Source organism: Protopterus annectens, chromosome 11.part0 (genome assembly GCF_019279795.1).
Source record: "Protopterus annectens isolate FY-2018-M chromosome 11.part0, PAN1.0, whole genome shotgun sequence".
In the NCBI taxonomy this organism is placed as follows: Eukaryota; Metazoa; Chordata; order Ceratodontiformes; family Protopteridae; genus Protopterus; species Protopterus annectens.
This window is the reverse complement of record NC_056745.1, coordinates 63304985-63319784: the sequence shown is the minus strand read 5'-3', so window position 1 is coordinate 63319784 and position 14800 is coordinate 63304985.

Below are 14800 nucleotides of genomic sequence, written 5' to 3'. Positions count from 1 at the left end.
GGTTGCATTGCCACTGCTTTTGATTGCTGCTGCTACTGTCACTGCTGACAGCTTAGAGTCACAGAGTCACAGTGTGTAGGTTTTTTTTTTTTTTGTTCTCTCTCTCTCTCTCTCTCTCTCTCTCTCTCAGTTTTCTCTCTCCCTCTGTCTGCTTCCAGACAGTGCAATGAATGTATTGCATGTGTGGAGTGTTAGTACTGGATGCTTTTGTAGGTATCTGCATAGGTCCATGTGATGGCCTCTGCACCAATTGTAAGCCAGCATTTGCTAATTGCATACAGCCAGCTGTGTACTGATTGCAGTTCTCACTGTGATTTCAGGTCAGTGCTATAAAAGGGTATGTGGGATAGGCGTTGCCCTTTCAGATTGTAAGGGCAGGGACCATGCTGGTATGCTGTGGACACTGTTCTGTGAGTGTAAAGGTTAGTATCTCTCTCATGATTCAGGCTGTGTTGTAGATTCACATTTCTCCATTCCTCTCTCCTGTTCCCTGTAGTAAGTGTGTATGCACAATGACTCCTACAACTATATACAGATATATATTTATATATATATGTACATATACATACATTTATATATGTACTTTAACTGACATTATTACCTACAAGCTAACAACTAGCATGGCTGTTTCTGTTCACACACTACTATTAATGGAATCCAGTAGTTTTGACAGTAATTCTACATGACATGCTTTGGGTACTACACATCCTATATTCCCTTTACATTCATCCCTACTATTACATGTTATATTTATTTTAGCACAATGTTCTTGTATAAGAGTCATGACTTAGTGGTAGGTCATACAGACTAGTGTTTCCAAGGTCCTGGGTTCGGGACTGACAGTGGGATTTTATTTTGCTTTTGAACTGAGTACAGGATCTGTCAATCAAAGTGACTAAGGCACTTTTAAGCAGTTGTAACCGGGTTAGCGCTGGTTTGCATGGAGCTCACGCATGCGCACTGGTGTTTAGCTCTGCGCACACAAGCGCACACCCGCTTACAACCGCTTACCAGTGCTTACTCTGGCGCACACCCGCGCTATTTTCTTTGAAAGAAATGAAAATGGGGAGACAGGAAAGTGGTGAAAAATGGGTCACAAAGAGGGTAAGACAGTAGGGAAACAAGCTTGGGATTTGCAGGAGGGATGTAGGTAAGGCCCATAGCTGCCCATTTCTTCATCAGCAACAGCTGTGCATATGTATGTAATTTGGTGTGACATTTGAAACCTTCCACCCCTGAGAGAGGTGTCAGGACAACAATAATACTTGTTGTACAGCCAATTGTAATTGATAGATTCCATGTCCAGCAGACATGTGTGCGGAATGGGCAGCTATGTATGGGGCGTAATTTTTTGTGGGTACAGAGTGCCCTTTTTTTTTTTTTTTTCAGGTGAGAGTGGTATGTCAGGTGAAGGAAGTTGGTACAGCTGGGGAGGTAGGTTGGGTAGGTAAACAGACAAGACAAACAAGACGCATACAGGGGCAGTGTATGACACATGTGGGGGTTACACAATTGACGGGGATGGAGGTTTGAATATCCAGAGCCCATGAGCCCACAGATGGCAACAGTGGAACTGATATCCCCACCCATAGGCAGTTGCCACTGTTCCTTCACTGCCCAGGATGGGGCTGTGCTGGGGGCTGTGTAGGCCGGGCAACAGGCATGCCCGTAAGTTGTGCCACCCGTGCCTCAAGCTGGCGTAGGGGCTCGAGAACAGAATCCCGAATCTCCCTACACACCACAGTCCGGACGCTACGGGGGGTGAGTGGTGGTTCTCCTCCGGCCACACTTGCAGAGGGGGGGCGAGCCCCATCCCCTGCAGCGCTTCCACCCGCAGGTGGCACAGGGCCACCGGAGGAGGGTCCAGACTCGGCACTAGTGCCAGGTACACTCGCCAGCTGAGGTGGGAGAGGTGGGTCTGCTGGAACCCACCTTCCCTGTCGTCCTATGTTTTGCATTATGTCATGACAGTTTGGGTTAGTGACATATAATACCATTTACAATTAGTTGTAACAGCATGCATTAGTATTCCCATTAACCAAACACCCAGATATTCACACCATTGAACAGCGTGCATAACACATGCATAATTTGAACAGCAATACACAGTCCAACAACATGCAGGGTTAATTGATGGCAACAGGCCATCAGGTTTGGATGTATGAACAGGGCAGATGCATCAACGGACATGCAAATATATATGACCCAACAGGACAAACGTCCAGGGGTGTTAATTGTGATTGCACATACCATTTTCACGTGGAATGGGTTATATGTGGTTATAGGGTGGGGTGAAGAAAATAATATTAACACCTTCAAATACCAATACATATGCTGTACATTTCTAATAGCTACAGATATATACACACTACTGTTCTAACTACAGTTTCCTATATGATAACTATTTCAACTTGGTGATAGGACTGTTACTGCAACATCAATATACATTTTATTGTTCTTCATACACATTCATATCTAGCTTTGTTCAGCTACATCATCCTGCTACATTTGCTTTATATAGCTATAGACAAGTGTGGATGTTTGGTATATCGGACAATCATACTATCTGCATATTGCAGACTGAGAGCAACATATCCAGATTTTGGGATACACATTCCAGATGCAGCAACACTTTGAACAGATTTCACTGTTTGGTTTTGATTCTCACATGCATTTCATTCTGTCTTGACTGCAGTATACTTTATTCAGGGGTTATTACTACTGTATTGCTGGATTCATGACACTTTCTCACACTCTCTCACTTGCTTTCATTTTACTATTCAGGATGGTACTTACTTCTAGGCTTTATTGACATGTTTTACCTGTAGTTATTACAATCCTTTCCAGCAGTCTCACTTCTGTCATGTTTCAGTATTTCAACAGGGATATATTTCACACATGTGATTTCATCATCTTCTGCAGCTATACTTTTCAGCCTGCTGCAGGTTGTGTACTATTTTCTTACAGGTGGGGCATTTTTATTTCAGAATTTATGTCAGACATTTTCATTTTTCTGTTTGGCTTACAGGCTGCAACACACTTTTGTAATCAAGCAATACTTGCAGACACTTTCACACTGTTACTTACACATTTTATTCCTTAGTGACTACACTGCATTCTTTTGCTGACTGTCATACTTTTATATTTCTTTACAGTTACTGGTAGTGGATTACTGACCTGCCTGGTGGCGCAACCGCACCAGCCTATCGCCATAGGCTCTGCGGTTCGCAGAACGGACACCTGCAGCTGTAATATAAATGAAGTAATATTGGAATACACATCTCCATAATATCAGCTAGTTTAATTTCTTACATACATAATTAAATGTAACTTACTCAGTAGTGGGGCGTTGGGCATTTGCCGGGCCTCCTGGATCCAAAGGTTCAGTTGGTCCTGCTTGTGTCTCTTCAGGTCCGCATGGTGGTGACGAACCTGCTCACCAGTCCTTGGAATCCCTGTGTCACTGGTGAGATCATGGGCCAACCGGTCCCACGCCTCAGCCCTGTATGCTCCCCAGAGGACCTGGCCCTGCATGAGTTGGGCCTCATGATTGTGGACTAGGAGCCAGACCATGTACCTGGACTCCTCAATGCCCCACCTCTGTGCTCGAAAGCAACTACCCTCTCCTACTCCTGTAATTCTGCCTGCAGTTCAGTTCTACAATCGTTTATGCTGTGTATTCCCGCCTATGGGGCTTATATAGTCCGTTTTTCCCGCACATATCTGTGATTGGCCATTTTGGAATTGTATCAACTTCAGTAAACCTGCATTGTCATGTTCCAGTTTGTATTCATTCCTATATATTAGCTATTATTGCATTTATAGGTACTGCTGTCATGGCTTAGTGGTTTGGTACCTTGACTATGGTGTATAGTATCCTGGGTTCGAACCTGGAAACTACTTTTTATTTTTTATGACTGTCTAGACAAGCTGAGGGGTGTGTCTGTGTAAAGACAGTTTTGATACGGCTTGCTCAACGTTGCCCGTCAGTTAGCTTGTTTGCGCGGTGTGCAGCTCCGCGCAAATAGGGTACGCTGGTTTAAGCCTCATTTGGCTATCGGCACGCATATTACGCTCAGCTCAGCTAGGGGCACATAGATTCAGCATGTTAAACCACTGCTCAGCTACGGTCACTCATTTTGCACCAGTTAAACCACGGCTCACCTACGGGCAGATGCACTCACCCTGTTAAACTGCAGCTCAGCTATGGGCACATCTGGCATTTTTTATTGCTTTGTTACCTCACATTTCTTCAATATAAATGGGCTATTTCATTACATTTTACATAAAATGTGATTTTATGTGTACATATTTGTCAGGGACTTGTTTCGTGCTTATTTTGCTAAAAATAAAAATTGGTGTTGTGGGGGCTCGAACGCCTGCTCTTCAGCCAACATCTCTACCGCTACACTATTAATTCTTGGCTTACTTTGCATATTTAGTTCTTATATGCTTTCCCACTGACTGCTAACTGTAGCTGCGCTACGGGCATGCCCGCGCAAACGAGCGCACTCACGGTTAAACATCTTTACAATTTAAAAAAAATTATGAGATGTTCATTTGTACATTTTATGTTCGTAGTCTGTGGGGGCATGTGTTGTGTTGTGTTTATTCACATTTCCATGGACTCTGTCATGGGTGTTTACTTTGGGCACTTTTCCTCTTCTGGGGGCGTGTCCGCTTACAGGGCTCGGCCTACGGACATGCCCCCTACTGTCTTACACGGACCGTGTTAGCCTTAGGTGTGATTCAGCATGCTCTCATGAATATGCAGAGCATGCTGACATCACTCCGTTTAACTGCAGCCTCCGTGTATGAGTTATAACTCTTACACGGAGGCTTCGTGAATCCTGCCCAAAATCATAAGCTGCCTCTTAATTTCATCATTTTAATTACAAGAAATAGCAGGTACTGTTAAAATATCTTTGGTAATGTTATCTGTCTCTCATTGCTATATACAAGCATGTGTCTAGTTGTAATGAATGTTCAACATTATATATACCTATGCAAGTTATGTAAATGCTCTGTTTCTAAATGATGTTCATGTAAGTTATTGCAAAACTTTTTCTCTCATGTATGTATGCCTACAAATATTTTATATTCCTTCTGATGTCATGTAACTGTATTTTATGCATATGTCAAAATGGTGCTAAATGTGAAGCTTTTCTCCCCAGGCCTTCACTAAAGAAGGATCAGACAATCCTGGTAAACAAAGATAAATAAATTAATGAATAAATAAATAAATACATTATCAGGAACTCTTTGAAATGTGGATAAAAAGGGAATATGCAGAATAACTGTTATTTATGTTTTTGTTTGTTTGTAATTTGTTTACTGGAAAAGGGTGCTTGGGCAGTAACCCCATTTCAGCAGAGGTCTAGGGAGAAAAGCTTCAAAATTAAATCAGTTTCACAGTCAGATAAAATATCATACCTACCTATAAGAAAACAATATTTACAGTAGTCATATAACAAAGTAGGATACTGCAAATCATACACGTGGTAGGATGTACTGCAAATCATACACGTGGTAGGATGTACTGCAAATCATACACGTGGTAGGATGTACTGCAAATCATACATGTGGTAGGATGTACTGCAAATCATACACGTGGTAGGATGTACTGCAAATCATACACGTGGTAGGATGTACTGCAAATCATACACGTGGTAGGATGTACTGCAAATCATACACGTGGTAGGATGTACTGCAAATCATACACGTGGTAGGATGTAATACGACAGACTAAGATGTAATCAGGAGAAAGATTTCACATGATTATGTCAGGAAACATAAATTTAAGGTGAATAAGATGCAAAAAATGAAATTAAAAAAACTCCAGCTCTACTCAGTTGCATACCGCCTACTTCGAGGCGATCTATGCCTGACATATAAAGCTATGTCCAACCCAGAATTAATGGACATGCTTCACCTCAGTAAATCTAAATCCCTTAGAGCCACGCGCTCGAGGGACTTGAACCTCAGCACAGAAATAAATAGAACATGCTGGAGGGACAGATTCATAACCCAGAGGCTCCCTTCGCTCTGGAATAGAATTCCAATTCATGTTAGGCAGAGCACCTCACTGACTCTCTTCAAGAAGAATCTTGATGAGTGGATAGGGGATCGTAGGTTTGTCCCGGGGATTACTTCCGTGTCACTATTAGACAGAGGCACAGTAAACTAAACTTTAAAAAGGGCACAGTATACTCAAATCAAGGGGTGGCATAAGTCAAACACAATCGGGCTAGGCTTATAAATGCCCTAGGGCAGATAGCCTAGTATGAACCTATGAACCTATAAAGAAAAAAAATTGCATGTGATGACCACAGAATTTTTTATATGTCCAAAGATTTAATATGTAAGAACTGATACATACTCAACAGCAATCTGCATTTACAGATGTATTACTTGAACATCTTGTTGTGTCTATCATATTGATCACTGCTGCAGTAGCCTATCTGGGTTATATCCTACCAGGGATATAACAGTTGTCCATCTTCTAAAGTTTCAGGCACCTTCCAAGTGCTCAAACTGTCAAGCAGCTCAAGCTGAGCTGACTAAAAGACAAGTTTGAGTGCAAAGCCCTTCAAAGCTTTCCTGCTGCCTAAGAGTATGCTCCTCTAAGGTTTTTTTGGATCAACAGTTGGCTTGTCCTTTGCTGGGCAGATCCATTTTCTTAACTTTGTTGATGTTAGTGGATTGTCTTGAGACTGTAACATACTTTTAAAATGAGCACTAATTTTTTACTCTCAGTTTAAAATTTGTGTTAGTTAATGTTATTTTCTGGCTTGGTGCTTAAAAGTGATTTTTACTGCATTTTTTTTCCTATAAAAAAGTAACTTTGTTGGGCTAGCAGTTTTACTGACATTTGCTGCTTCTCTTCCCTGGGAAAGAGGCACCGTGACCATGGAACGGACTACCAATCCCACAGTCAATCCTATTTCCAGGTACAAAAAGAAAAAGTTAAGTCTAGCCTTTGTTACCCCAGCAGGCTAGAAATTTTTCTCAGCCACAGGTGGGTGACTCTGTTGTGGTTGTTTGTTGTACCGCAGACCTCTCATCTTTTACCCTAGATCCCTCTCATGTAGCAACTACAGCCACTATGGATCGGGGGTCAGACACATTCTCTGAGACTGTTGGAGTCTGTGCGGTGGGTCAGGGAGAGCCACTCTTGTGAGCCATGGGACCTGGAACAGAGAAGGTTTCCCTGCTGTGTCAGAACGCTGGGCACATCCCTTGGGAGGCAGCTGCTGCTGTTAGTGACATAGTCGGCTCTATTCTTCCTGTTAAAAGAAACAGAAAACCAAGCTTGTATCTACTCCTCCTCAAATATTTTAGACTGGAGTATTTTACTGGGTCTGGCTCAGGTTTTAATTCTGGATATTGATTCTTCTTGTAAAGTAATTTCTGGTAAAAGAAAGAGAGATTCTTCTTTTCCTGAAGACATTCGAGATTCTGAATCTGAACAGGACGATGCAGGGACAGATACATTTTTTCCTTCAGATTTCTTATTCAGACTCAGAGAAGAGCTCAGTTTCTGATTCTCCCTGTGGGGGTTTCACTTTCTCTGAGACTATTGCTAGAATGTGCCAGTGTTTTAGGTGGAGAATCAGTCCCACAGGAAATACTATGAGTTATCACAGCAGAATTTTACAGAACCTACATCCATTCCTCCTGTTATTTATGTCAGCTTTATAGGATGTGTGTGTTACTGCCTGCAGTTTCCCTGTTATCAGCCATCTGCCCATAAAAAGGCAGATAGAATGTATACAATTCCTGACTCTTTTAAATTTTTATAAACTATTCCTAAACCTGACCCAGCAGCTGTAACCTTAGTGGATCCCATTGTTGCACTTAATTAATTCCAATCCTACTTTTTATGATAAGGATGGGACAATTATTGATAAGTATGGGAAAGAAATATTTCCTTCTGTAACTTTGGGTTTCAGAATTTTGAATTATTAAGTTCACATGTTAACGTTTGTTTTGACAAGTTGTGAAAGTACAAGGAATGTTTTATTTGCTCTTTCTTCTTGTGAGGAAATTTTTGCTTTAAATAACTTAGTTTCTTCTTTTGCACAGGTTGTTTGCAGTGTGTGTTTGACTCTGTTGAAACTTCTTCCAGGGCTATGGCCACTGATACTGTTTTAAGGAGGTTTGTTTGGCTGCATTCTTAGAACCTTCCAGATTATGTTAAAATGACATTTTAAATTCTCTCTTGCATAGAGATTTAGAGTTTGGGTCCTGCAGCAGAAGGGGATCAAAAGTGTGATGAAAAGGATGAGCCGATCCAAGGAATCTCTTAAGATTTTTCAACTCTCCTTTTCAAAATTGTTTAAGGAATTTTCTTTCTCCTCTTTAATTTTTTGCAGAAAACAGAATAAACAGTCCCAACAGACATTTAAGAAGGAATCTCCCAAAACCAAAGACAGTCCTAGTTGTCTGAATGACTGTTTAAGAGAAATTGTGGCCCACTCCCACAATGGCCCCTTTTTCTTCCAGAAAGTCTTAATCTCCATTTTTCTCTTTGGTAACAGATTACTTCTGACAAATGGTTTCTGAATTCCATTTATGAAGGTTGCAGATGGTAGTGGGAGAAAATTTCCTTCTCTCCTGGGCATCATTCGTCATCCTACCCTTTTGTTTCCACCCGTCCTTCATCACACGTTGTCCCAAGGACTGATATATCCAGTTTCTTCTTCCTGTGGGGAAAAGTTTTTATTCAAGTATGCCCCTACTGCCAAAGAAAAAAAATACTTGGAGGCCAGTTCTGGATTGTTCTTTCCTAAACCTGTTTATGATAGTGTTCTAATTCAAAATGAAGTCACTTCCCAACCTGTTCCCTCTTCTTCCTCTTTCAAGTTTCCTGGTAACACTAGACTTATACAATGCTTATCATTGCATCTCTATTCATCCAGACTTTAGAAGTTTCTTAAGGTTTTGTATGTCTGGAACACATTATCAGTTCTCTACCTTGGCCTTTGCACTATTCACTGGACCAAGAGTGTTCACAAAGTGTTTAGCTCCAGTTAGGGCTTATTGCAGGCTACAGAGTTTCCACATTTTTCCATATTTAGATGACTTGCTCATTTGTGAAGAGTCTTTTTCAAAGTGTAAGGGCTCTCTTTCTCTCTTGGATGAGAGATCTCTTTCACAAGCTGGGATTCCTACAGAGCAGTCTAAAGTCTTTCTTGACTCCCTCACACAGGATTATGTTCTTGTAATGTCAACAAATAGCTTTTCTTCCACAGGAAAAAAAAAAAAAAAACAGATTCTTGTTTAGATCTGTTTCTAAGGTTTTCCACTTACATTTTGGTCACCGTGAGGGAATATCTCAGGATTTTGGTCTCATGGCATTTATGATTCTCATGATACCCCTGAAAAGTTTCCATATAAAAAAGATACAATGGCATCTGAAATCTCTTTGGTCCCAGCATCAACACCCTTTATCTTTTCAAATCCCATTGCTAAGGTTTCTCAGAAGAGAAATCTTTTGGTGGAGACTATAGAGACAACAGATATCCTTAAATCCATGCCTCTCCTTCTCCCTCCCTGCTCCAAATCAGTCAGTCACCACAAGCACTGCAGAATTTGCTTGAGGAGCATTTTCAGGAGAGATAAAGGTACAGGAGAATGGCACTAAGGACAGGTGCAAACACATAAATATCTATGAGATGCTTGTCCTGACCAAGACATTTAACTCTCTGAACCATCTTTGGTCCCTGGGACATCTTCTATGTGGTTTCTGACAATACCTTATTCATATGGTACATTAATAAGCAATGAGGAACCAGGTCGTACCTCCTTTGCAGACTAGCCATGGTAGATTGGGATATAACTTCACAGCACATTCTCACTCTACAGGCATCCGATATGCAAAACTGTTGGCAGAAAAGCTAAGCAGGACCAGGACAGGCCCTCACAAATGCAAACTAGATTGGTGGGTCCTCCAACATTTGATTCATCTGTGGGTAGTTCTTCAAGTAGACCTTTTTGCTTCTTCTTTGAATAATCAACTGGCAAGATTCTGTTCCAGGACTCTATGCAGAAAGGCCCAGAAGACAGATGCCTGTTCTTTTCTTCAGACAGGAATGTTCCTGTATGCTTTTTTAACATTTCTGCTAATATCCAGGGTTCTTCTGAAGATTGACAAGGACTCTCCCAAGATCATTGTGGTGACTCTAATTCTGGCCTAGGCAACTGTGGTTCCCTCTTCTTTTGGCAATGGCCAGAGGCAATTAAACAAGCTTCCTTTCAGAATGAATCTACTCACACAAAAACAGGGGTGTTTGATACACTTTGACATCAATTATTTTCAATTGATTGCCTGGATGATAAGGCCTCAACTGCTTTTAGGCACCTATTTAAAGAGGACTTGCAGCAGATACTAATGGAGGCAAGAAAGTCTGCTACTGGAAAATTATATATGAGCAAATGGAAAAGGTTTTCTAGTTGGTGCCAACAACATAACCAGCACACATTCAGAGCTAGTTGTTTCCTGGTTTTATAATATTTGTGTAATTACTATTTTATGGGTTTTTGTATTCTTTTGTGAAGGTTCATGCATTGCCATTTCAGCATGTCTGCTCATAGATCCTCCTCTTTCAAGACAGTCTGATGTCAAAATGTTCTTGAAAGGGGTTGTAAATAACAGGCTGCCAAGTAAACCTGGGTCCCCTCCTTGAGATCTTAATTTTCTGTTAGCGAAGCTAACACTTACTCCATTTAAACAAGTCTGTCTGCCTTGAGATTCTTAACATGGAAAACAGTTTTATTGCTTGCTTTGACTTCTGCAAGAATAGTATCTCATTTTCCATAGATGCAAGGTTTTTTTGAGGAAATAATCTTTATTTTGTACCTAAAGTGGTATCCATGTTTACATTAAGCCAAACTATCCATCTCAACGTTTTCTTTACTGAATCTAAAAATGAGGAATAAAGGATACTCCATACCTTGGATGTCCACAGACAAGTTATATACTATATTGACAGAGCTATATCTCTCAGATATTCTTATCAATTGTTTATTTCTTGTGAAGTTAGGAAGAAGGGATAACCTGTGTCAAAACAGACTATTTCCAAGTGGTTGTCTAAGGCTATCATCTTTTGTTATACTCACTGTAACAAATCTATTCCAGGCAGGGTCAAGGCCCTCCCTACCAGGGCCTTGGATTCATCTCTGGTGTTTTGGAAAAAAGGATTGAATTTTACAAATATTCCTGAAGCTGCTTCTTGGTCCTCTGTACTTTTTTTTAAAAATCACTATAAGCTTGATTTCCTCTTTAGGTCCAGATCTTTGCTAGGACCATTCTCGAGGGGTTCCTGGACTCTTTTCCTTGCACCTCCCAAATTTGGTTAGCTATGGTAATCTATAGCTAAAGCTAGTGCGACAGTGATCAGTATGATGAACATAGTACAGTTATGTAGCTTGAACTTACCATAACAGTAGATGTTCAAATGATCACTGTTGCAGTAGCTGCTCCCTCGGCCTATCCCCCTTATTTGTTGATATGTTTTTTTTATGCCTCAGTGTAGACATTTATACTTTGGTGTTCCTAACATAGTCCTTTTCAGGGATCATCAGCCTCCCTCTTTCTGCTGGCAGTAAAGCTCTAAAGGGCTTTGTGCCCAAACTCGTCTTTTGGTCAGCTCAGCTCAGCTCAAGCTGCTTGACAGTTTGGCCATGTGGAACGTGCCCTGAAGCTTTGGAAGCTGACTGGCCATTATATCCTTGGCAAGAAATAACCCATATAGCTAAGGCTACTGCAGCAGTGATCATTCAAACATCTACTGTTATGTTAACTTTACTTACAAAGCTGTATTTTTTCTTATATATATATATATATATATATATATATATAAAACAAGTTTACCAAAAATGTTAGGGATTAATAATTTGTTAGTGAAAGAAAGACAGCGCATAGGACATGTTTAAAATATGGCCACTGTAATGTCTGTAGATATAGAGCAATGGATGCTTCTTGGTGTATAAATGAGAAACCACATTTTCTAAATATTAGGCATGATTGCAGCATGTGTAATGTAGAGCATGGTATTTACTGCAGCTCTAAATTATGGCATGTTGGAAACCTATTAAGAAACTGAAAGTATGTTCATAGAAAAGTCTATAAATGCTTCTTCTCCCTAAGCACTGTTGCATTGCTTTTTAAAACAGTTTCATGCTAGTAATTAGATATGTGAAGCTCAACAAGTTGACCCCCCCCGGTCTGGGGGCAACATACAACATAATGTGTTGAGTTTAAAGGTACATTTAATACTAAAGTATAATACGCTGGTACTAACGAAACTGAATTTGATTTGGAATTATATTTAATTTGAAAAGGCTCTATATTTTGTGAATTTTAATGTTCACAGTATAGGCTATGTAACTGGTTAATTATTTTATTGGAACTTATAAATAGTAGAAATAATGCATTGGTGTTGAGGTGCTAGGGATCTGAATATTTTTTCCTGCTTCCATGATTTTGTTATTTTGTTATAAGTGGTTATATGTTTATTTATTTTGCTTTTTCTGACTTGATTGAACAAATGGCCTAGGATTTGACTGAATACTGCCCTACCTTATAATATTTTGATTGCAACTGCTGACACTGAGGACACATGGATTGTATGATACCTCAAGGAACAGCTCTGTGGAAGGATTATACTCATTTGGGGCTGATGGGACATTTGTTTGGTTCAAAGAAACATACCAGATGCTCCATTCTTACTAGAAGCATGGAAACGCCTTTGCATGAAACACAAGTTACAGCATCAGCTGAACAGTAACCATGCATTTATACTATTGATTTTGCAGGAGAATACACAAATATGTCTATCGTTTGGCTCCTCAGAGTGTCAGCAGAATGAAAGTATCACACTGACCCAAAAATTAAATTTTATTACAAACGATATTACCACTAATTCATTCAGTCTTAAAAAATGTTTAACAAAACTAATGCAAAGGTAAAAACAAACAAGATTGAAAATCCAAAATCACTCTTTTTGTTGCAATTTTAATTCAGTACAACTGCCTCTTGTGCTTAAAGTATTCTAAAGATCTCTGTGAAAGTGAATTTATTAAAAAAAATCACTTACATGTACCTCAGTCAAAATCCATATATGAAGGTTGATGTATTCCCCATCGTCAAGACACATAACAACCATGAACTTGTACAGGAGGTAACAGACTGCATTATGGGACTGAACCCCCCCCCCACTGAATCACCCATGTGGAACTCACATGACCCAAATCCAAGGATGCCCAGTAATATACAAAGTGTTCTCTAGAGGATATTGTTTCCACACTGGCAATGTGGCCTTATTTTTGATGCTCATAAGTCTTACACATTTAGTACCATTTATTTGTCCATTTGGTACCTATAGAAAACATTATGGCAGGAGACCTGGTCAAAAAGAATTTCTGGCAACACCTAGTGGCTGTATCTTTGGCTCCTTTACTATTAGCATGTTTGCCTGAAGGGTAGTAGCTGCCAGGAATAGCAGCACATCAAAGCCTTCTGTTTTGAAAAGTAAATTTTTGAGAGGCTTGTTAATTTTTACCCTTTATAGAAGTGCTGCAATTTTTGGATAACTTTTTGAACCATGCATTGTCCACTGGCTAGCACAATATGATTGCAATCCTCTCCACATGCATATATCACCTGAACATTCTTCTACAATTGCCACTGTTTGGCCAATACTTTTTGCAGTATCTGCAGCTTGTATGTAGTACCTTGGCCTAAGATTAAATAGTTTTGGAATGTAGTTTATTTTTTAATAGAAGGGCTAATCAGTAAGTAAAGGAATGAGTTGTATGATTAGATGAGTGATTCCTGGCATGGAAACAGTTATCTAATAGCACAACACTTTTTATTGATTGCCTTTAATAACACAATGACCATTGATGGTGCTTTTGATACTGCTTTGGGTGATGGTCAGCTTACAATGAAAAAATGGTACTTTGACTCACTGCTGACAAGGAAACTGAAAAGACAATTTCACTGTTGCTTATTGTAATTGGCATCAAATTTATAGGCTATTGTAAAGCTAAAAAACATTGGAAAAGCTTGCAACAAAATGATAGAGATGAAAAACAATGTGCTGCAGGTTTTCATGGAGTGTGCTGTTCCCTTCAATATCCCAGAGAAATGCATGTAGGTGAACTAAGGTGATTGTCTCAGGTGTGTTTGTGTGTGTGTGTGTGTGTGTGTGTGTGTGTGTGTGTGTGTGTGTGTGTGTGTGTGTGTGTGTGTGTGTGTGTGTGTGTGTGTGTGTGTGTGTGCCTGTGTGCGTGCATCTGTATATGACAGAAAGAGGACGTATTTGTCTGGTGGTCGACTGGTTCTCCTTCTCGACAGGTTTCTGCCTTTTATAGCCACAATTTGCCAAGATAAGACCAGAGACTACAAGCAGCTATGAACTGGTAAAGGAGGTACTGAAAATGGGTTAATAGAAAAATACTTAAGGTACACCTAACTGTATGGGAGAGCTACTCAGATTAGCAGGATGCTGTTAGTTCTGAATGGGACAACACAAGGCACTAAGTGTTGTACCTTTGGAAATACCAAGAAAAGATGCATCTGAATCGCAAAAAAGTGACTGTCTAAGTAACCATGTGGCTCCCTAGCTCACCAGGGTACAAAAATGTTTTAACGAGACAGAGTATTCTGGAATGTTAGCGATTACAGGTTTAAAGAAAAATAAAAAGGCTTATTTCAATATGAGCATATTATTTTTGTTGTAGTGTCTGCACCTACCATTTAGCAAAGGATAATGGATGAATTTCTTTAAGGGAA